The sequence below is a fragment of the Mustela putorius genome, unplaced genomic scaffold, assembly GCF_011764305.1.
Source record: "Mustela putorius furo isolate JIRA1106 unplaced genomic scaffold, ASM1176430v1.1 tig00003858_pilon_pilon_pilon, whole genome shotgun sequence".
Classification (NCBI taxonomy): Eukaryota; Metazoa; Chordata; class Mammalia; order Carnivora; family Mustelidae; genus Mustela; species Mustela putorius.
In genome coordinates, this window is record NW_025422010.1 from 1,085,964 (window position 1) to 1,108,606 (window position 22,643).

At 41.9% G+C, this 22,643-nt stretch overlaps 3 protein-coding genes and 1 long non-coding RNA gene across 25 annotated transcripts in view; 3 read left to right on the forward strand and 1 right to left on the reverse strand.

Moving 5' to 3' along the window:
- LOC123387656 overlaps nucleotides 1-11,330 on the reverse strand; it is a 37,502-nt gene extending 26,172 nt beyond the window's left edge. For both annotated transcript variants that reach the window (XR_006602176.1, XR_006602177.1), the window contains exon 1: nucleotides 11,064-11,330. This is a non-coding gene — a long non-coding RNA (uncharacterized LOC123387656). The remainder of the gene's footprint in view (nucleotides 1-11,063) is intronic.
- Nucleotides 1-22,643, forward strand: part of LOC101682709 (immunoglobulin lambda-1 light chain-like) — a 1,123,284-nt gene that overhangs the window by 784,002 nt on the left and 316,639 nt on the right. The window lies entirely within an intron of this gene.
- The window catches only part of LOC101676037 (immunoglobulin lambda variable 4-3), a 780,698-nt gene that overhangs the window by 459,866 nt on the left and 298,189 nt on the right, over nucleotides 1-22,643 (forward strand). The gene's annotated exons all lie outside the window — the stretch shown is intronic.
- LOC101680986 (immunoglobulin lambda-1 light chain-like) overlaps nucleotides 1-22,643 on the forward strand; it is a 586,873-nt gene that overhangs the window by 271,377 nt on the left and 292,853 nt on the right. The gene's annotated exons all lie outside the window — the stretch shown is intronic.

A 22,643-nucleotide genomic window follows, 5' to 3' on the forward strand; every position in this document is an offset into this window, starting at 1 on the left:
GTCTGACGCACAGGGACTCACTCCTAGCCCCATGTGACCTTGTGTGGTGGACTCAGCTGCCTTAGGGCCTCACCAGTAGCTCTGAGGGGGGAACTTTTCCAACACGTGAATGGATTTTTTTACATAAATGGAATTTCTCTTCCTGATTCTTTGACTGGTGGTCTTAAAAATTGATTTACAGAGCAATTTTCTGAGGTCTAAATGAGAGATAATGAATTCATTAAGAAGGAAGAGCAGAAGTTCCCTGTATTTCCATCCTGGCTTGTCAGAAGCATACCTTCCTAGGAGGGAGAGATAGGTCAGAAAATCATTTTCCCCCACAAATGTACAATGAGTATAATTAGAATCTTTCATCTAAAAGTTGCTTCTTGACCTGATGAAGCAGAATGACAATCTTTGCTGAGAATCCCTGTGACTAAAACAATATTTCCAGGGATTTTTCAGGTTAAATGGTCATGAAAAGGTCATGCTAGAGACTTAGAATCTGGAGATTCCCATGAAGATTTTCTCATCACCATGGTAGTGAATGGGCCTGTACCTCCCTGGGCAGAGGGTCACTGTGGCCAAGTACAGCAGCAACCCCCAGAGGCAGCTGGAAGAACTGAGACCAAAGAGCTGTCTCCTTCAGGATCTGGACCATTCTGGCTGAGGTTGGCCCACATCACCTTTTAGGCAACCTTCCTAACCTGGTGCATGTGAAGACTGTTGCTTTGCACCTGCCAACTTCTGCTCTTCTCTCTCCCTCTCTGGGGACCCGGGACTGCATTACTTTCCTGGCCTCACTTCCCTGGCAGGTGCAACCCTCCCTCATGTTGCTGCTCAGCTCAGCCAATCAGTGGAGTGTTAGGGAAAGCAGTGGCAGGTTATCCACGTGGAACAAGACAGGGAGACAGGTCAAGAGGAAAAAGTAGAACCCACATCTACCGATGGCTTCAGGAGTACTAAGGAGATCAAAGGTACACCAAAGCAAATATCTGTGTCTACCCTGTCCCCACCCCAGAAGCTTTCTCCTGGAGGCCACTCTCTGTGTCCAACAGGGGCTAAGAAAACCTGACTTATTACTTGGAAATTTCCTTTTACCACAACTAATGACATCTCTCTGTGCACAGAATGATTATCTCAGGAGAAAACTCCATACTGGCACTGAACTGGGTTGGAATTCCAGGTCCCTCAGATTTGTCCTGTTCTTTCAGGTACCCTGTACTCCACACCTCACCTAAGGGCATGACTAGGCTTTACACAGTTCTCCCCCTGACCTGAGAAGTGCCAGAGTTTCCTATTCAATAGGAACTGTGATGATCATACAGAATGCCCAGGATAGAATGTGTGCCAGATACAGCAAAATTGTCTACAATTGACAAACTGTGGAAGGAGACATGATTCACATCAACAGATGAAGGGATAAAGGAAATGTGGCTCATATATACAATGGAATACTGCTCAGACATTAGAAAGAATGAATACCTACCATTTGCATTGACAGGGATGAAACCAGAGGGGATTTTGCTAAGTCAAATAAGCCAAGCACAGAAAGACCATTATCATATAGATTCCCTCATATGTGGAGCATAAGGAATAGCACAGAAGACCATAGAAGAAGGGAGGGAAAACTGAATGTGGAAAAGTCAGAGGAGGAGACAAACTACTAGAGACTCTTGACTCTAAGAAACAAACTGAGGTTTAAAAATGGGAAGGGGTGAGGGAATGAGGTATCCAGGATATGGATATTAAGGTGGGTACATTTTGTGATGAGGACTGGGTATTACAAACAACTAATGAATTGTTGGACATTACATCAAAAAATAATGATGTACTATATGTTGGCTAACTGAACATTTTTCAAAAAATAGCATGTGCTCAGGAAACACACACAATCTGACCATGAGTGGGGCCCAGGCAGAGGACAAGGCTGACTATTACTTGCAGTAACAGCACATTCAAGTGTGCTGATGCTCTCAGTGACCCAGGCAAATGGGGAAGTGAGACAAAAACCCCTTCCCCATCTGTGTCACACTCTCCTCCAGCCCCAGGAGTAAAGAATAGGGAGAAGATGAGTCCCTGGTCCCCACACATGTGATCCCCAGATTTTCCTCTCCCCTCAGCCCTCCAGGCAGGCTCTGAGGGCATTGAGACCTGACAGGATTAGGCTGTCCAGCTTGTCCATTGGGGTATGAATAAGGGACAGAGGGCCTGGGTAGATGGAAAGACAGAGAATCTCTTTTCCATATTGTGGTCACTGGGCTACATTTTCACCCATCTGACCAGGATATGAACCCAGAAATTCTCAGATCAACTGAGCTCCTGAAAACTTGCTCCATGGCATCTGGGATTCTGAGTGGAGCAGACAAGTGCAGCAGACACTGTGGGGTCACCTATATCCCCTCTTCTGAGATCACTCACCAACCTTCCCTGTGGGAGGGCCTCAAGGCTCACAAGGGAGTTCCTCACAAGGAAGTGCTATTCTTTAAAAATCTACCTTCTCAGTTTTCTGCCCTTTTCAAAGACATTCAGTTGAATGATGCCCACAGTCCATGATCCCACAGGCTTGCCCAGGTTCAGATATTCTAAAAGGACACAGCTTGAGAGCTCCCCACCAGAAGAGGACTTCATCTGATGGCTTACTGTGGTCCCTTCACCTTATGCTTCTTCCAGAAGGAGACCCCCCCTCAACTTCTTCCAGATTTCCTGCACATGCACATCTCCATCTCAGAGTCTGCTTCCAGGAATCCAATCCAGGAAGGCAGGCATTCCTGAAAGGGACCTGAAGAGGCCCCTGTGTTTCCACAAAGCTGGGGTTTCTCAACCAATCCCCAATGTGCTTGTCCAATCCCTATAGAGATCGGATTGTTCCTTCTATTTTTATACGATGAAAGAAGATCCAGACACACTGGGCGTTCTGTGCTCTGAAAGATAGTTGGAGATTCATATCCATCTTGATGGTGAATGGGGGACAATGGGACAGTTGCTGCTGCTGACACAGTGGTCATAAGAAACACAACCATGGGGGTGAGACACACACAGGTCCTTCCTCACTTCTACACTTAAATGTGTGCAGGAATCTCTCTATACACCCAATCTCCCCAGAAACACAGAAAGACAACAATTAAAGTGACAATTAATAAGACACCACAGACCCCCCTTATCCATATAAAATCTAACAAGATCCCAACTAACCTAAATCTCCAAGTAAAGAAAATGTTGGCAGCCATGTTTCTACCTAACATTATAAAGCTATCCCGTGAACAATTACAAACATGTTCAAGCTTTCCCCACAAGAGGATATAAAAATATATCCTTGTTTGCTAGTGATCTTTATTTTTGTCCCAACTGATTTTATTGGGGTCCGTTATCAAATGAATAAGACTGAGACAAAGTAAAATGTATGCAAAGCCTTATTCTATGCCAAGCATTAGAAGTTAGACTGACCAGGGGCACCTGGGTGGCTCAGTCGGGTAGGTGTCTGCCTTCGGCTCAGGTCATGATCTCAGGGTCCTGGGATCGAGCCCCGCATCGGGCTCTTTGCTCAGCAGGGAACCTGTTTCCTCCTCTCTCTCTCTTTCGGCCTGCCTCTCTGCCTACTTGTAATCTCTGTCTGTCAAATAAATAAATAAAATCTTAAAAAAAAAAAAAAAAAGGAGTTAGACTGACCAGCCAGGGGAACGAGACTGAGACAAAGTGAAAGTTATGTAGAGCTTTATTCTATGCCAACCATTAGAAGTCAGACTGACCAGCCAGGGCCGCCTCTGAAGAGAGCAACCCTCTACCGATCTCACAGGCTGGTTTTATAGGGCATAACCGCAGACCCAAAGTACATGGCTTCTATTGTTAAGGTGTTTACTCCCAGAATTGATACCCGGAACCATACCAGGAACTATAGGGGCATTTATTCCCTAAATGAAGTCCGTGAATGTAAACAACAATATGGCTACCTAGGCAATATGGAGTTGCTCTGGCTAAGCAGGCCCTAATAGTTAAGCAGGTTTTAACATAAATTGGCCCTAACATTCCCCCCTTTTCTTTGGAGATTAGTCAATTCTTTGACTCTTCAGCCAGTTCTTGAGGGTGGAAACAGGCTGATCTGAGGTGTCATTAACCTTGAATGTTGTTTCATCTGCTGTTTTTCTGATTTTCTATTGGGCTGTTTTAGGCCGATGAGGTATCCCCTGGCTGCTGTCGAATAGGAACAGGGTTAAAAGTGACCAAGTTTGGGGTGCCTGGGTGGCTCAGTGGGTTGAAGCCTCTGCCTTCGGGTCAGGTCATGATCCCAGGGTTCTGGGATTGAGCCCCACATTGGGCTCTCTGGTCAGCAGGGAGCCTGCTTCCCCCTCTCTCTGCCTGCCTCTCTGCCTACTTGTAATCTCTCTCTCTCTGTCAAATAAATAAAATCTTTTTAAAAAGTGACCAAGTTACAAAACCCTTTTGAGTCTTAGTTTTAGGCCACAGTTAGTGGGGTCCACTGGAAGTGGCTCCCATTTCTGGGGGGGTGTCCTTGTTTTTGGCTCGTTTGATGTGACATGTGTGAATCCAAACCCTGATGCCTTCTACTTTTATTGCCGTTGGGGTGGTCAGGATGACAGTGAATGGTCTCTTTCAGTGAGGCTCCAAGTTTTTCATTTGGTGGCGACGTATCCAAACCAAGTCTCTGGGTTGGTAAGGATGCGGTTTTATTTCCATCTCTGTCTCAGTGTAGGCAGCTCAGATCCCTGCATGGGCTCTTTTTAAGACAGCCTGTAGTGCCTACAGTGACTAGAGTACAGACTGATAAGTCATTTCCGTTAGGGCAACCTCTTGTAGCCGTGGGCAAAATGGAGGGGGTCTCCCAAACATTATTTTAAATGGGGTAACCTTATATAAGTAGGGTGCATATGACGCCCTAAGGAAGGTGAAGGGCAGAAGGTCCACCCCTCCATCACCAGTCTCCAGAATTAACTTTGTCAAGGTCTCTTTAAGAGTCTGATTCATTTTTTATTTGTCCAGAGTTCTGGGGCTGGTAGGCACAGTGTAGTTTCCAATTAGTGTTCATGGCCTTGGCCAATGCCTGTGAGACTGAACTCACAAATGCAGGGTTGTTGTCTGACCCAGTCACGAGAGGCAACCCAAACATAGGAATTATTTTCTCTAGTAGCTTTTTGGCTACCATTCCTGCCATTCCATGTTTGGTGGGAAAAGTTTCTACCCAGCCTGAAAAGATATCCACAAAAACTAACATATACTTGTGTCCATACTTTCCCTGTTTCATCTCTGTAAAATCTACTTCCCAATAAATTCCTGATTCCCATCTTCTTTCTCTTTTTCCTCTTCCCATCCTAGTTCCTCCCATATTTACTGCCTGACATTGAGCACATCTATCAACCACATCCTGAGACATCGGCCCTAATTTAGAAACCTGGAAATGTTGACCCACAAACTCCTTAAGCTTGTGTGTCCCTAAATGAGTGCCCTGATGTATTTGGCTTACTAATTTTTTTTCCTAGTCTTCAAGGAAAAATTAACTTTTTCCTGCCCTAGTCTTAGCCCATTCCTCTTCATAGTCTAATTTAGTCCATTTTTGTAAATATTTTAAACCTTCCTCTGAATAATCTGTTTTTTCTGGTAGGGCTGGAGCAGGAGTGTAACCAGTTCTTGAGCCGTTTCCTTGGCTGCTTGCTTTGCAGTTCAATCTGCTAATTGGTTTCCTTGTGAAACCAGATTAGTCCCCTTTTGGTGCCCTGGGCAATGCATAACAGCCACCTCATTCGCATCCCAAATACCCTGGAGGAGAGCCAAAATTTCTTTTCTGTTTTTAATTTCTTTTCCTTCTGCTGTTAATAGGCCCCTTTCTTTATAAATAGCCCCATGTATATGGAGAGTAGCAAAGGCATACCTGCTGTCTGTATAGATGTTGGCTCTCTTACCCTTGGCCATCTGCAGTGACTTGGTGAGTGAAATCATCTCTGTTTTTTGCACCAAGGTTCCATGTGGCAGGGCCACCTCCCAGAGCTCCTGTTCAGGAGAAACCACCGCAGCCCCCGCATACCTCTTTCCATCAACCATGTAGCTACTCCCATCTGTGAACAGAGTCATCTCCGCATCTGGGAGGGGAGTGTCTCTGAGGTCAGGCCTTATTCCTGTGATCTGGGTTAGGACCTCCCCACAGTCGTGTGGGTGGTCAGTTAGCTTTTCTAGCAGTAACGTGGCTGGATTTAGCACCACCGGGGTCCTGAAAATCACCTTCAGTTCATTGAGGAAGAGAGCTTGATACCCTGTCACTCGGGCGTTTGTTATCATCCACCAGTCTGGTGGGGTCCAGAGGAGGCCTTCCATAGCATGAGTAGTGGTCAAGATGAGATTTTGACCCAAAGTCAATTTACTTGCATCCTCCACCAGGAGGACCATGGCAGCAATTATGTGGAGGCAAGTGGGGAACCCAGCCGCTACTGGATCTAGTTTTTTTTATTTTTTGGTTTTGTTGTTGTTGTTTTTGTTGTTGTTGTTGTTTTTGCTAAGATAGGCTACTGGCCTTTGCTAAGGCCCCAGAGTCTGAGTCAAAACCCCTTTGGCCACCCCTGCCTTTTCACCTACATACATGTGGAAGGGCTTGGTAACAGCTGGGATGGCCAGTGCTGGGGCACTCAATAAAGCTGTTTGTAATTTTTGAAATTCTCCTTCTGCCTCAGCTGTCCACTCTACCGTAGTAAGTCCTCCCTTAATCAGTTCGTAGAGGGGTCGGGCAATCTCTGTGTAGTGAGTATGAACCTTTAATAAATAAAGTGTAATAAATAAATGAATAAATAAATAAATAAATAAATAATATGTAGTAAGTGCAAACCCCTACTAAATGAAAAACAGGCAAAAGGAACAAAATACAAACTAACCACATAGCAAATAAGCCTAGACCATATGTGTGTAGTGATAACCACATAGCAAATAAGCCTAGACCATATGCATGTAGTGATAAGATTAGCGCAGAGTAACAAGTTGTAAATATCTTAACTTGTGCGAAATATTGTAAACCAAAACATGTTTACGACGTGTGTATGTTTTTGGTGTGTAAGCATAAGAACAACAAGTGATGTAATATGTTTATGAAGGAGACTTAGCACAGTATATAAAGAGGCAACGGGTTGGACTGAGGTGAAGCGAGTTCCCTGTCGGGAGAACATCATCGCCGGTGCTACCGACACCCCAACAGTTTCGTTGCCAACCACTCGCTGGTTCTCAGTCTCAACTTCTGCCGTGACCTTTCTGTCTAGATTGTGAGGCGACGTCTCCTTCTCCGTAACAATGTCAGTGGACCGTGACCGGGCCACGATAGTGGTGCGGACCTCGTCCCAATAAATATCAAGTGAGTTACATCATATCCATCTCTATATCTTCTTTACACGTTGCGACCTCCTGGCTGGACGAAGGGGTTTTGCTCGCGACACTCTGCAAACCGCAGTATCCACAGTCTGCAGAAGCCCACTGTTCCAAGAAACTCCCTCACTTGTTGGGGCATGGTGGGTGGGGGTATCGGGTGATCACCTTTTTCCTGGACTCAGACAGTGAACACACTCCCTTGTGGAGATCAAAGCCTAAATAAGTGGCGTGGCTCTGACAAGGCTGTGCTTTCTTTGCTGACACCTGATACCTTTTTTCCTGCAAAGTCTGTAAGAGTTTTCGTCCCCCGCAAGCATGACTCATAGTCCTCTGCAGCTATCAGCAAGTCATCAAAATACTGTAACAGAGTGACTCCTAGGTTGGTGATTCTGTACTCATGCAAATCCTCATGTAGGGTCTCATCAAAGATGGTAGGTGAATTTTTGAATCCTTGGGGAAGTCTTGTCCAGGTGAGCTGGCCTTGGAACCCTTCCTATGGGTCAGACCACTCAAAAGCATAGAGGGGTTGAGACTCCCTTGCCAAAGGTATGCAGAAAAATGCATCCTTGAGATCTAAGATGGCATACACAGTTCTTTTGGGGCCCAGGAGGGAGAGTAGGGTGTAGGGGCTGGGCACCATCGGGTGGATATCTTCAACCCATTTGTTAACTTCCCACAAGTCCTGAACGAGTTGGTACTCCCCAGTTTCAGCCTTTTTGACGGTCAGTAAAGGTGTGTTCCATGGAGACTTGCAAGGAACTAGGATTCTGTCTACTCGGAAGAGGTTAATGTGTTTTCTGATCCCTTCCTTTGCTTCCCAGGGGAGGGAGTACTGCCAGACTCAAACAGCCAGAGCTGTTGCTTTTAACTGTACCACTACTGGAGGCCGTCCCTTGGGCAGGCAAGGAGGCCTCCCTTCTGCCCAGACTTCAGGAAATTCAACCTGTAGGGTTTGGAGAAGGCTTCCCTCCCTTATCTCCTCTGGTTTTGAGGCTGGCTTGTAAAGGAGATGTTCATCTACTGCTGCCACAAGCATCTGCACAGTGGGTTGTCCCAAAGTCACAGTCATGCCTCCTTCCGAGAACTGAATGCCAGCCCGTAGTTTGTGGAGGAGATCTCTTCCCATCAAGTTATACGGGGCATTAGGGAGGACCAAGAATCCATGTTTGACTACTCCCGAGGCCAAATTTAAAGTCCTTTCTGTTGTTCATTTCTGTATTTTTGTGCCATTTGCCCCTTGCACCCAGACTTCCTCTCCAGATAGTTTTCCCATAGGCTTTAGTAATAATGAAAATTGGGCTCCCGTGTCCACCAAAAAAAAATCTATTGATTTCCCCTCCACCTCAATTTTAACCCTAGGTTCAGGGAGGGGCTCCAAGCCATAGCCCATTCAGTCTTTGGTGGCCAGCATTGCCATTTTTTTCTTAGGACACTCTCCAGTCCAGTGTTCTTTTTCCTTGTAGTAAGCCCACTGATTTGAATCTAAGCCTTCCCACATGCTTTCTCTGTGTTTGGGCTTTTTTCTTTCCCACTGACCATCTCCTACCTGCCTTTTTCTTTTCCACTGACCTTTTTTTTCCCTTCTCCTTCCCGCCTCATGTAATGTCAAAACTTTAACTATTTTTTTAGTCTGTTTTCTTCTTCTTGTGTATCCCTGTTGTTAAACACCTTTTCTGCTATTCCCACTAACTCAGATTCTTCCCTTCAAATCCTTTAATTTTCCGAAGTTTCTTCCTTATATCTGGCGCTGACTGACTGACAAAGGCAAGATTTACTGCCCTCTGATTTTAACATTTACTTGAATGGATCACCAATATAGATTTGCCATGACACAGGGCTTTAGTCTTCTTTCCTTAAATACTATGCCTCATTTGAACAGAAACATTTTACAGGAAAAGATTTATTAGTCTTTTTTTTTCCTTCTTGTGAATAAATCCATCAAGACTGATCTAATATGGTCAAATTTTTAACATATTTCATTGTTTTCTTTCAAACCTATAAACCAAGGCAAATAAAAGTCACTTTCCCCAAGTCTTCTATGACTTATTATATACCCTCAAGTTTAGTTTTTATTATCTCCTTTCATGTTCTGGTGCAACCAGGTATTTTTACTTTAAGACAAATCTATTTACTCTCTTAGGCCCTCTTTTTTGTGTGTACAGTTTTTCTTTTAAACTTACTATCAGTCAACTGCCTTTCTTCTGGTTTTTCAGACAATAATAAAACTTTTAATAAAAACCTTACAGCGTTTTTCTTTTGGTAGTCCATCCTGACCATACCTAAATTTTTTTCTGAAAATTTCCCTTCACAAACATTTTACAACTTTCTTTTGTATCCAGGTTTTGTCCCAAGCCATTTCCTTTCAAACAACCATCTCATTTAGAACAAAATTACCTTTTATTTAACAAAATGTATTCCCATCCCTTATCTTTCTTATGTATCTCCTACTTTTTTACATATAGGGTTATTTCCCTTACTTTCATCAGTCTTAGCTACAGTTAGCAGAATTTTCTATTCTTAGAAACACTTCAGTCTCTAGTGATGGTTAAGTATTAACCAATTGCGAGCAGTTACAACAGAATTCTGTAGATGGCAAATTTATGAACCAGCTAAGCACAAAACACGTTTACCAATAGACTTAAATATTCTTAGTTTCTTTGCAGTAAGAAGTCAAAAGCACAAACCTACATCAAGTACTCAATGCTTTAGCATTTTATCCCATTTGGTTAAAACCTAGATGTCCAACAAATTTAATTCCATTTGTCATCCAACCAAAACTTTGAAGTTTCAGGTTACCAAAGACTTTGAAAGTTACTTTAACAATTACCCATTAAAACTTTAAGACAGACAATTAACCATCAGTTCAGTTATTTCTTTGCTAACAGATTTAAATAGCATGAGCTTATTCGACCTTCAGTGAACTTTGAAGTTTCACATTTACTGCTATAACTTTAAAGATATGTCTATCTTAATTAAACCAACAAACTTAACTTAGTTCAAATACTGATTTATGTTTCACCTGGACCCACTCCACTTTCAATGTTTACCTGAGACACAGGTGGGAAGATCTGGAGTGGGGGGTGTTATGTCCAGGGGCTGCTCTTCTTGCTCCTTGACAGTGAAGAGGGAAGTATCCATGGCACAGGAAGCACCAAGTATGGTCTAGAGGCCAGTTATGCAGGCCGCACCCAACTTGGTGCAGAAACCGAAGGGGGAGTGCTGCCAGAAGGCAGAGAAAGGATTCCCAATTTTAGAGAGTTTTCCTGGGTAAACCTTGTCACCCAACTGGGTGGTTTTACCATGAAAATTCTTGAAATGCTGGAGAACAAGACTTAGGGGTGTCATAGGTCCTTTACTTTCCACTTGCCCCATTTCTTTAAACACAACAAACAACACAACAGACAACAAAAAGACAAGACAGAGACAAGCACAGACCAGACCCATAAACCTTTAATCCCAACTCAAAAATACAACCTGCCACTGGTGGGGATTTCCTCGGTCACCTGGCTGCCTAGGGGGACTTGAACCCCCTGGCAGGTCCCCTGACCACCTAGGGGGATTTGAACCCCCTGGCAATCTCCCAGTTGAGGGATGGGGCATCCCCACATCCATTCCAGCCCTGAGGAGCAATGCTGCATCCAGCTTCTCCCCGGTGGGCTATACTCTGCAGCTCCACAACCACACAGACATACGAGATCCTGCAAGATAAAATCTTGAGATCTTACCTCCAGAGGCTTTTCCCAGAAATTCTGATGCTGACTCAGTTCTCGTCCTTTAATCCCAGACAAGCCCCCAGAATGTTGGGGTCCATTATCAAAGGAACGAGATCAAGACAAAGTAAAAGTTATGCAAAACCTTATTCTATGCCAAGCATTAGAAGTCAGACTGACCAGCCAGGGCTGCCTCTGAAGAGAGCGACCCCCTCCCGATCTTACAGGCTGGTTTTATAAGGCATAACCACAGACCCAAGATATGTGGCTTCTATTGTTAAGGTGTTTACTCCTGGAATCGATACCCAGAACCATACCAGGAACTATGGGAGCATTTATTCCCGGAATGAAGTCCGTGGATGTAAACAATTGTTACCTAGGCAATATGGAGTTGCTCTGGCTAAGCAGGCCCTAATAGTTAAACAGGTTTTAACATAAATTGGCCCTAACAATTTGATATCCTAAAACTTCAATACTGAGATATAAAGATAACTACTGTTAACAACTCTGATGTTAGATGATAATGGGATGAAACAAAGCAGAAACATATGATGAATATATATCTAAACATATTTATGTCAACATAAAGGAAACACACTTGCTAATTTTATCTGGCTCATTTCTACCACCACCATGTGTGACCAGTGTGGTGTCTATAATTATCTTCTTCACTGCACATTTCATAATCCCATTCTCTCAGCAAATAACTGAGCTAGTTTTTATCTGCACCAGTTTGGACTACAAAATCCTCATTCCAGACTGTGGGTCCATTATCTGACATGCTGCATTGGATTGTGGTGAATTGATGACTGTAATCACAGTCCTGGGGTATGCTAGGGTATCTCCTGAATCTGAATCTTCTTGCTTACTACAATTGTCTTGTAGGCACACAATTGCCCCATGACAGTCATCATGAAGCATCCCAGGCAGTGCCCCTTACTTTGAATTCCTGCCAGGAGGAGTTAGAAGGATCGATGACACACTCTCCACAACCAGAGCAAGGCAGTCATACCCCCTCCAACATGCCCTGGTCAGGCTTTGCTCAAAAGAGCCCAGGGTCTAAATCCAGCACACCTGAGCTCTACTCCTGGACTTGCTCTTCTTTCATCTGTTTTCCTGAGAAGCTAACCTCCCTGGGCACTCACTCTACCTACTGTGAAATGGGGTATTTCTACTGATGTGAGAAACACTCTTTAACAAGTGAAATGTTTCAGAATATTGAAGAGTTTAATTTATTAGGCAAATGCAGTGGGGTCTCAGTGAGAATTCCTTGGTGTTGGAGTCTCCAGTCTGCCTCTGTGGGCAGATAAGAAAAAGTGTTCAACTACACTGTGACATGAATTACATGCAATTTTACCCAAGTCTGAATTAGCAGATTCCCAATTACACCAAATCACAGAGTAGTTTAACATCCTCCCACACTAATCTCCATGGGATGTGAGTTGTAATAAAACTAATACCAGCAAGGATAACAATAAGAAGAGTAAAGTAAAGGTTTGCCTGCTCAACTGAACTTAGATGAGAAGCATCACCCGTTGCTCTCATGACCCAACTACACAGATAGGGATGCAGGAAGCATCAGTCCTGGTTCCTAAATAGACAGGAACCTGGTGGATGTGGGACATCACACAGATTTGTCTGGACACTGACACTTTTCAGATGAACTACACTGTACCATGCATTCTCCTTTCTGAAACAAGACAGCAGGAGATCCAGGGCATTTCACTTCTGGGACACAGGAATTACATCTGTCCTGCCTCCTGCACCATGATTCTGACTTTTGGTGCTGGTCAGTGCTGGTGCGGAGGTGGGATGGGGGGCGGAGGGAGGCAGTTGCCTGTGGGAGCCTGAAAACCATGGTCTACACCTTTTCTCAGGTGACAGGAGCTTTGGGGTGACCTGCAGGAGGAAAGCAACTCTATTGAGTCTTCTTCCACCAGCAGGGGGCAGCACAGCTTCAGCAGGAGCAACAGGACGGAGTTGCTGGGGCTGCCAGGGAGAGCCCCACAGGAACACCAGGCCTGGGAGTCAGCAGGGCATCTTAGTTTCAGTCCTCAGAGACTGTTGGGATGATCCATCCTATCTCCTCAGCTGCAAGGACTATGTTCTGGGAGTAAGAGACACAGTATCACTAATAGGAGTTCTGACACAGTGAGCACCTCACCTGGAAAATGCAGGTCCCCTCTCTGTCCACCAGTGTCCCTAGGGACTGACTTCTTTCTGCTGGGCACATCCAGAGACTCCCCAATGACTCACACTCTGCTCTCTTTCCCCACCTCCACTCCAACTCAGACCTGGGGCTGCAGCTTTTTTCTTCAAGAGCACCTCAGGGGGCAGGAGGCAGAGCACTTCAGGGGCCCTGATCCCTGGAAGAATCATCCACAACCTCCTTGTGAGACTGACTCCTGAGTGACATGATTCTCGTGGCTACAGGAACCATGGCTCAGGCCCTGGACATCACACCATATGGGAACATGTGATCATGTGGATCCTCAAAAGACCACAATTGTTGACATTTCTTTCTCATCATTTCTAACTCTTTTCACATATTCCCATGAAACACTGATGAAAAAAACTATAAGGAGAGGAGGAAGCAAGATGTCAGAGAAGTAGGAGACTTAAATATCATTAGGTCCTAGGAGTTCAGCTAGATAGTCATCAAATAATTCCAAACACCTACAAACTCAACAGGAGATAGAAGAGAAGAGTAACAATTCTAGAACATAAAATTGACCATTTTCTGGAAGGTAGGACTTGTGAAGAAGTGAATCCAAAGTGACAGGAAGGTAGACTTGCAGGGGGAGGGTCTGGCTCCCAGCATGCAGTGGAGCAGTGGAGCACAAAATCAGAACTTTTAGAAGTCTGCTTCACTGAGGGACATCGCTCCAGAGGCTAAGCAAGGGCTGGAGCCGTCATGGGTACAGTGTGGTCTCAGGACCTGCGGGTTCACAAAAAGACCAATGGTGTCTGCCTGTGGCAGAGCTGCCAGGTATCAGAGCAGGAACGTCAGCTACAGAGATGGAGCTGAGCAATTAGTTCTCAGCTCGGAGTTACCTTAAACTGTGATCCAAGGCACACTCAGGTCACTGCTCTTTGAGCAGTGATCCCACAGGTAGCAGATCCAGAGAGCCCCACTCCTTCTTCTCCAAGAGGAGTTGTGTGAGAGCATGTGGCAGGAATCTGCCTGGTCTGGAGACTCCGAATGGGGCCAAGGGCCAGAGATAGAAATGCTTAGTCACAGGCCGGGTGAGCATGGGGTTCAGCCAGAGACCAGGGAGATGGGAGGGATTGATTGCTTTTCTCTGACGGCACACTGAGGAATGGGGCCCAAGCTCTCAGCTCTTCCAGGCTTGAGATTGGGAGGCTGCCATTTTCATTCCCACCCTCTACAGAAAGCATTCAGGGAACAAAGGCTACCAAGAGTGAACCTGAGAAGATTACTTAGCCTGGCCCCTGGAAAGGGTGGTGCAATTCTGCCTCAGGCAAGGACATTTGAGAATCTCAGAAGATCAGCAAGAACATCCATCCAAAACCAAGTTCACCAAACAACAAGAATTGGGGAACCCCAGAGCTAGGGGAAAGCAAAACATAGAATTTATGGCTTTTTTCCCATGATCCTTTAATCCTGAAAGTTAAATTTTTTTAATTTCATTTTTTCTTATTCTATTTTCTTAATTTTTCCTCTTTTCGCTTTTAACATTTTTAACTATTTTACTTTTATTTATTTTATCAACATCTCTTTTTAAAAAACCTTTTGAAATTATCATTCTTATACTCACATTTTATCCCTTCAGTGTATTTAATCTTATTTTTGTATACACATAGGGTTTTTTTTTTAATTTTGACATATATCAAAATATACCCTAAATCTCGTATATGGCTTTGTTCTAGTCTCCAACCTAATCACATTCCCTCCTCTTTCTTTTTCTTCTTTTTCCATACAACATATCATCTCAATTCCTCTTTTAGAATCTTTTTAATTTTCATCTTTCCAGTCATATTCCATCCCTTTATCCTGTTTACCCTTATTTGTGTGTGTGTGTGTGTGTGTGTGTGTGAATTCTTTCCTTACTATTTTGGGAGGTAGTTTCTTTTAATAAACCAGAATATACCCAAAATCAAGGGGGTGGTTCTGTTCAATTAACAATCTAATATATATATACTTTTATTTATTATTTTTCCCCCCTTCATTCTCTCCCCTGCACCCCGGTTTTGTGTTTCTTTTGATTTGGTTAGCATATGTTATTAAGGGGTCTTTGCTACCCTTTTAGTATTTAATTCTCTCATTCTTATTTGATAAAATGACAAGGAGGAAAAACTCAATACAAAAAAAAAAAAAGAAGAACAAGAGATAGTACCAATAGCTAAGGATCTAATCAATACAGACACTGGTAATATGTCTGAACTAGACTTCAGAATGACAATTATCAAGGTGCTAGCTGGGCTTAAAAAAAGATATGGAAGATTTTAGAGAATCCCTTTATGGAGAAATAAAATCTCCTTCTGGAGAAATAAAATCTAACCAAGTTGAAATAAAATAAAGCTATGAATGAGGTGCAATCAAAACTGGAGGCTCTTGCTCTAAGGATAAATGAGGCAGAAGAGAGAATTAGTGATATAGAAGACCAAATGATGGAGAAGAAAGAAGCTAAGCAAAAGAGAGACAACTCCTGGACCATGAGGGGAAAATTAAAGAGATAAGTGATACCATAAGATGAAACAATATTAGAATAACTGGGATCCCAGAAGAAGAAGAAAGGTGGGGGACAAGAATACATATTGGGGAAAATTACAGTAAAGAATTTCCCTAATATGGCAAAGGTAACAAGCATCAAAATCCAGGAGGCACAGAGACCTCCCTCAAATCAATAAAAATAGGTCATCTAAATAGTAAAACTTACAAGTCTTAGTGACAAAGAGAAAATCCTGAAAGCAGCATGGGACAAGAGGTCTTTAACATACAATGGTAGAAATATTAGATTGTCTGTAGGCTTATCCACAGAGAACTGGCAGGCCAGAAAGAACTGGCATGACATATTCAGAGCACTAAATTAAAAAAATATGAAGCCAAGAACACTCTATCCAGCTAAGCTGTCATTGAAAATAGATGGAGATAAAAAAAAAAAAAACCCTTCCATGACAAGCAAAAATGAAAAGAATTTGCAAATACCAAACCAGCCCTTCAGGAAATATTGAAAGGGGTCCTCTAAGAAAAGAGAGAGCCTGAAAGTAATAGACCAGAAAGAAAGAGAGACAATATACAGTAACAGTCACCTTACAGGCAATATGATGGCACTAAATTCATATATTTCAATAACTACCTTGAATGTAAATGGGTTAAATGACCCAATAAAAAGACACAGGGTATCGAATGGATGAAAAAAAAAAAAAAAAAGACCCATCGATATGCTGTCTACAGGAAACTCATTTTAGACCCAAAGACACATCCAGATTTAAAAGGAGAGGGTGGAAAAAAATTTACCATGCTAATAGACATCAAAAGAAAGCTGGGGTGGTAATCCTTATATCAGATAAATTAGATTTTAAGACAAAGACTATATAAGGACAATATATCATACTCAAAGGGTCTGTCCAACAAAAAGATCTTACAGTTTTAGATATCTATGCCCTGAACATGGGAGCAGCCAATTACCTAAACTAATGAATAACAAAATCAAAGAAACACATTGACAATAATACAATAATAGTAGAGGAATTCAACACCCCCTCACTGAAATAGACAGATTATCCAAGCAAAAGATCAACAAGGAAATAAATGCCTTAAATGACACACTGGACCAGATGGACATCACAGATATATTCAGAACATTCTACCCCAAAGCAAGAGAATACACATTCTTTGCTAGTGCACATGGAACATTCTCCAGAATAGATCACATCTTGGGTCATAAATCAGGTCTCAACCATTATCAAAAGATTGGGGTCATTCCCTGCCTATTTTCAGACCACATTACTCTGAAGTAAGAGCTCAGTCACAAGAGGAAAGCTGGAAAGAACTAAAATACATTGAGGTTAAAGAGCATCCATCTAAAGAATGAATGGGTCAACCAGGAAATTAAAAAAGAATTGAAAAAAGTCATGAAAACAAATGAAAATGAAAACACAATGGTTCAAAATCTTTGGGATTCAGTAAAGGCCATCCTGAGAGGAAAGTATATAGCAATACAAACATTTCTCAAGAAACAAGAAAGATCTCAAGTACACAACCTAACCCTACACCTAAAGGAGCTGGAGAAAGAACAGCAAAGAAAGCCTAAACCCAGCAGGAGAAGAGAAATCATAAAGATCGGAGAAGAAATCAATGAAATAGAAACAAAAAGAACAGTAGAACAAATCAACAAAACTAGGAGCTGGTTCTTTGAAAGAATTAATAACAGTAACAAACCCCCGGCCAGACTTATCAAAAGGAAAAGAGAAAGGACCTAAATAATAAAATCATGAATGAAAAAGGAGAGATCACACCAACACCAAAGGAATAAAAACAACTATAAGAATGTATTATGAGCAACTATACACCAGCAAATTTGACAATCTAGAAGAAATGGATGCATTCCTGCAGACATAAACTACCAAAACTGAAGAAGGAAGAAATAGAACACCTGAACAGACCCATAACCAGTAAGGATACTGAAGCAGTCATCAAAAATCTCCCAACAAAAAAGAGCCCAGGGCCAGAAAGCTTCCCAAAGTAATTCAACCAAACATTTAAAGAAGAATTAATACCCATTCTCCTGAAACTCTTCCAAGAAATAGAAAAGGAAGGAAAACTTCCAAACTCATTTTATAAGGCCAACATTACCTTGATCCCAAAACCAGACAAAGACTCCATCAAGAAGGAGAATTATAGAGCAACATCCTTGATGAACATGGATGCAAAAATTCTCAACAAAATAGTAGCCAAGAGGATCCAACATTTTACATTAAAAGGATTATTCACTACAACCAAGTGGGATTTATTCCAGGGCTGGAATGTTGGCTCAACACATGCAAATCAATAAATGTGATACAATACATTAATAAAAAAAGAATAAGAACCATATGATACTCTCAATAGATGCTGAAAAAGCATTTGACAAAGTACAGCATCCTTTCTTGATCAAAACTCTTCAAAGAGCAGAGATAGAGGGTACATACCTCAATATCATCAAAGCCATCTATGAAAAACCCACCACAAATATCATTCTCAATGGAGAAAAACTGAAAGCTTTTCCCCTGAGGTCAGCAACACATCAGGGATGTCCATTATCACCACTGCTATTCAACGTAGTATTAGAAATCCTAGCCTCAACGATCAGACAACAAAAAGAAATTAAAGGCAACAAAATCAGCAAAATAGAAGTCAAACTATCACTCTTTGCAGATGATATGATACTTTATGTGGAAAACCCAAAAGACTCCACTCCAAATCTGCTAGAACTTGTACAGGAATTCAGTAAAGTGTCAGGATATAAAACCAATGCACAGAAATCAGTTGCATTTCTCTACACCAACAACAAGATGGAAGAAAGAGAAATTAAGGAGTCCATCAGATTTACAACTGTACCCAAAGCCATAAGATACTTAAGAATAAACCTAACCAAAGAGGCAAAGGATATATACTCAGAAAACTATAAAATACTCATGAAAGAAATTGAGGAAGATACAATGAAATGGAAAAACTTTCCACGCTCATGGATTGGAAGAACAAATATTGTGAAAATGTCTATACTACCTAAAGCAATCTACACATTTAATGCAATCCCTATCAAAATATGATCAATTTTTTCAAAGAAATTGAACTAATAAAACAAAAATTTATATGGAACCAGAGAAGACCCCGAATAGCCTGAGGAATGTTGAAAAAGACAGCCAAAGTTGGTAGCATCACAAATCCAGTCTTCAAGCTCTATTATAAAACTGTAATCATCAAGACAGTATGGTATTGGCGCAGAAACAGACACATAGATCAATAGACCATAACAGAGCCCAGAAACAGACACTCAACTCTATGGTCAACTAAGCTTTGACAAAGCAGGAAAGAATGCCCAAAGGAAAAAGAAAGTCTCTTCAACAAATGGCATTGGGAAAATTGGACAGCCAAAGGCAGAAATATGAAACTGGACCATTTCCTTACACACACCACAAAAATAGACTCCAAATGAATGAAAGACCTCAATGTAAGACAGGAATCCATCAAATCCTTGAGAAGAGCACAAGTAGCAACCTCTTCAATCTTAGCTGCAACAACTTCTTCCTAGGAACATCATCAAAGGCAAGGGAAGTAAGGGCAAAATAAACTATTGGGACTTCATCAAGATCAAAAACTTTTGCACAGCGAAGAAAACAGTTAACAAAACCAAAAGACAACTGACAGAATGGGAGAAGATATTCACAAATGACATACCAGATAAAGGGCTAGAATCTGATATCTATAAAGAACTTATCAAACTCAATACCCAAAGGACTTTCTTTGCTGTTCTTTCTACAGCTAATCCAATCAAGAAATGGGCACAGACATTTCCACAAAGATGACTTCCAGGTGGCCAACAGACACAGGAAAAAGTGCTCCACACTACCCAGCACCAAGGAAATACAAATCAAAACCACAATGAGATATCACCTCACACCAGTCAGAATGGCTAAAATTAACAAGTCAGGAAATGTCAGAAGTTGGTGAGGATGTGGAGAAAGGGGAACCGGCCTACACTGTTGGTGGGAATGCAAGATGGTGCAGCCACTCTGAAAAACAGCATGGCATTTCCTCAAAAAGTTGAAAACAGAGTTACCCTATTACCCAGAAAACACTACTGGGTATTTACCCTAAAGGTACAAATGTAGTGATCTGAAAGAGCACATGCACTGAATGTTTATAGCAGCCATGTCCACAATAATATCCAAATTATGGAAAGAACCTAGATGTCCATCAACAGAAAAACGGATAAAAAAGATGTGATATATATATGTATATATATATACATATATATATATGTATATACAATGGAATACTATGCAGCCATCAAAAGAAATGAAATCTTGCCATTTGCAATGACATGGATATAACTAGAGGGTATTATGCTGAGTGAAATAAGTCAATCAGAGAAAGACAAATATGATCCCTCTGATATGAAGAATTTTAGAGGCAGGGCAATAGGTTGTGGGGGATAGGGAAATTAAAAAATGAAACAAGATGGGATCAGGAGAGGTCATCAGAGGGCACTGGTACTGTTCACAGTGACACCAGCAGATGGGGAAGTGAGACCCAAACCCCTTCCCTGTCTGTGTCAGACACTCCTCCAGATGTGGGATGCCTGTGGACAAAGCAGGGAGTGGGTCTGAACTTGGTTGCTGGATCTCAGTTCCCCAGACCTCCCTCTACACCAGTGCACTAGAAGGCTCTTCAGGGAATGGATCAGGGGATGGAAGACACACAGTAATTTTAGCTAAGTTTCACTTGTGACTATAGGTGAAGGAGTGACTGAACATGTGAGAAGACATGGAAGATACTTTTTAAAGACCAAATGTTTTAAAACATCCCTAATTTTCAATTTCATGATCTGAAACACACTGTGATATTGTCAGCAGATTTGATGCTGAAAGAAAAAGAAGAGATTAGTGAACTCGATTTCATGGCAGTGAAAACTCTTCAAGTGAAAAAGAAAAAGAAAAAAAATGAAAAAAAAAAAACAATAAAGATCAGGGTACTTAGGACAACTTTATGCAGCCTCAAGTGCATAATCAGAGTAACTGAAGGAGAGAAAGCGGGGCACAGGTGGTTAATAGAAAAACATTTGAAGAAAAAAAAAACCCAAAATATTCCAAATTTGGTGAAACCTATTGGCCAGTATAACCAATAGTCCAACAAACATCTGACAAGGGAACATGAGAGACAGCACCACACATGTCAGAATGAAATTGCTGCAGACCAGTGATGCAGATGCTCTCACAGCCAGAAAGGAGAGACCAGGTGCTACAGAGGAACCAGCAATATGCTGGGAACATTTTTCTCATCACAAGCCATGTGAGCAAGATTACAGGGGGGCAATGGTTTCAAAGTATGTGTCAACTTCGATGATCACACAGGGAAAAGGTCATTGAAAGGTGAAAACAAAATAAACCTTTCACAGCCTGCATCTCACAGAACTGATCACCCACAGGCTCTCAGCACAAGTGACAGTAAAGGACATCCCTTGGACAGAAGAAAAGGGTGACAGATGAAAATGTGAATCTATGCAAAGTTATAGTAACTATCAGATATCAGAAAAATATTGATAAATACAGTAAAATTTTATAGGATCATGTCAATCAAAGATAGTCAACTGCTTAAGCAGACACAAGAACGATATGCTATGATTTATAATGGGTGGAAAAATACAATATATGACAATGTCAGCAAAATTGGGGGAAAAATATCATGTTACTATGTCTTATAGCATGGGAATTATAACATGACACAAGGAAGTACATGGTAAGTTAAATATGACATTAAAACAAAATCATTTGAACTATAAAGATAAGAGCTAGTAAGGCGAACTAGTTGTGATTTTCCAGAAACTACACATCCAGTAAGATGTGTATCTCATCTACACCTAGATGCATATTCATATATTACACACACATACACACACATACACACATACAGAAAGGGAGACAGAAAGAGACAGACAGAAAGTTAGTGAAGAAATTGGTCCTGGAGTCCTGAGGCAGCAAATCTGGAAGATGCAGGGAGACCAGAAGACTGGATAGACAAGCAGGAATGATATTGCAATGTGTAGTCAAAATTTAGTTGTTAACACGTCAAATGATGTGTTAACAGGAGACAAAAAGAAAATTGGAAGAAGTCAAACCTCTAATGACAAAATCAGCAACATCTCAGGTCATCAAGACAAGGTTTGAAAACAGCAGGCAGGAGAAAACAAACATGTGAGGGAACCAGAAGACAACACAGACACTGAAAAGTGAAAGGAAAAAGATTTAAAATTGAACAGAGAATCACCGATCTGGAGAGCAACTTTTGAAATGGAATAGGGTGTGATTATGTCAGAAGAGGAGAGACAGTAGTGTGGAGAGGATAGAAAAATATTTGAAAAATTGTTGACCAAAATATTCCTAATCTGATGAAAATTGACAAGTGACGACAGCTCAGAATCTCAACAAAACTGAAGAACAAGAAATCATTAAAATAGTCGTAAAAAACCCAAACCCGGGGCGCCTGGGTGGCTCAGTGGGTTAAGCTGCTGCCTTCGGCTCAGGTCATGATCTCAGGGTCCTGGGATCGAGTCCCGCATCAGGCTCTCTGCTCAGCGGGGAGCCTGCTTCCTCCTCTCTCTCTCTCTCTCTCTCTCTCTCTCTCTGCCTGCCTCTCTGCCTACTTGTAATCTCTGTCTGTCAAATAAAATAAATAAAATATTAAAAAAAAAACCCAAACCCAACAAGATCAAACATTTAAGGCAGTGAAAAAGAGATAGTCTTAGAAGCAGCCCAAGAAAAACACCTGTACTCAGGGGAATGAAGAGAAGGATTCTAGTGGATTTACATTGACAGAAATGTCCCTGAGAAACAGTGGACTAACATCTCTAAATTGCTGAAAAAGGGGAA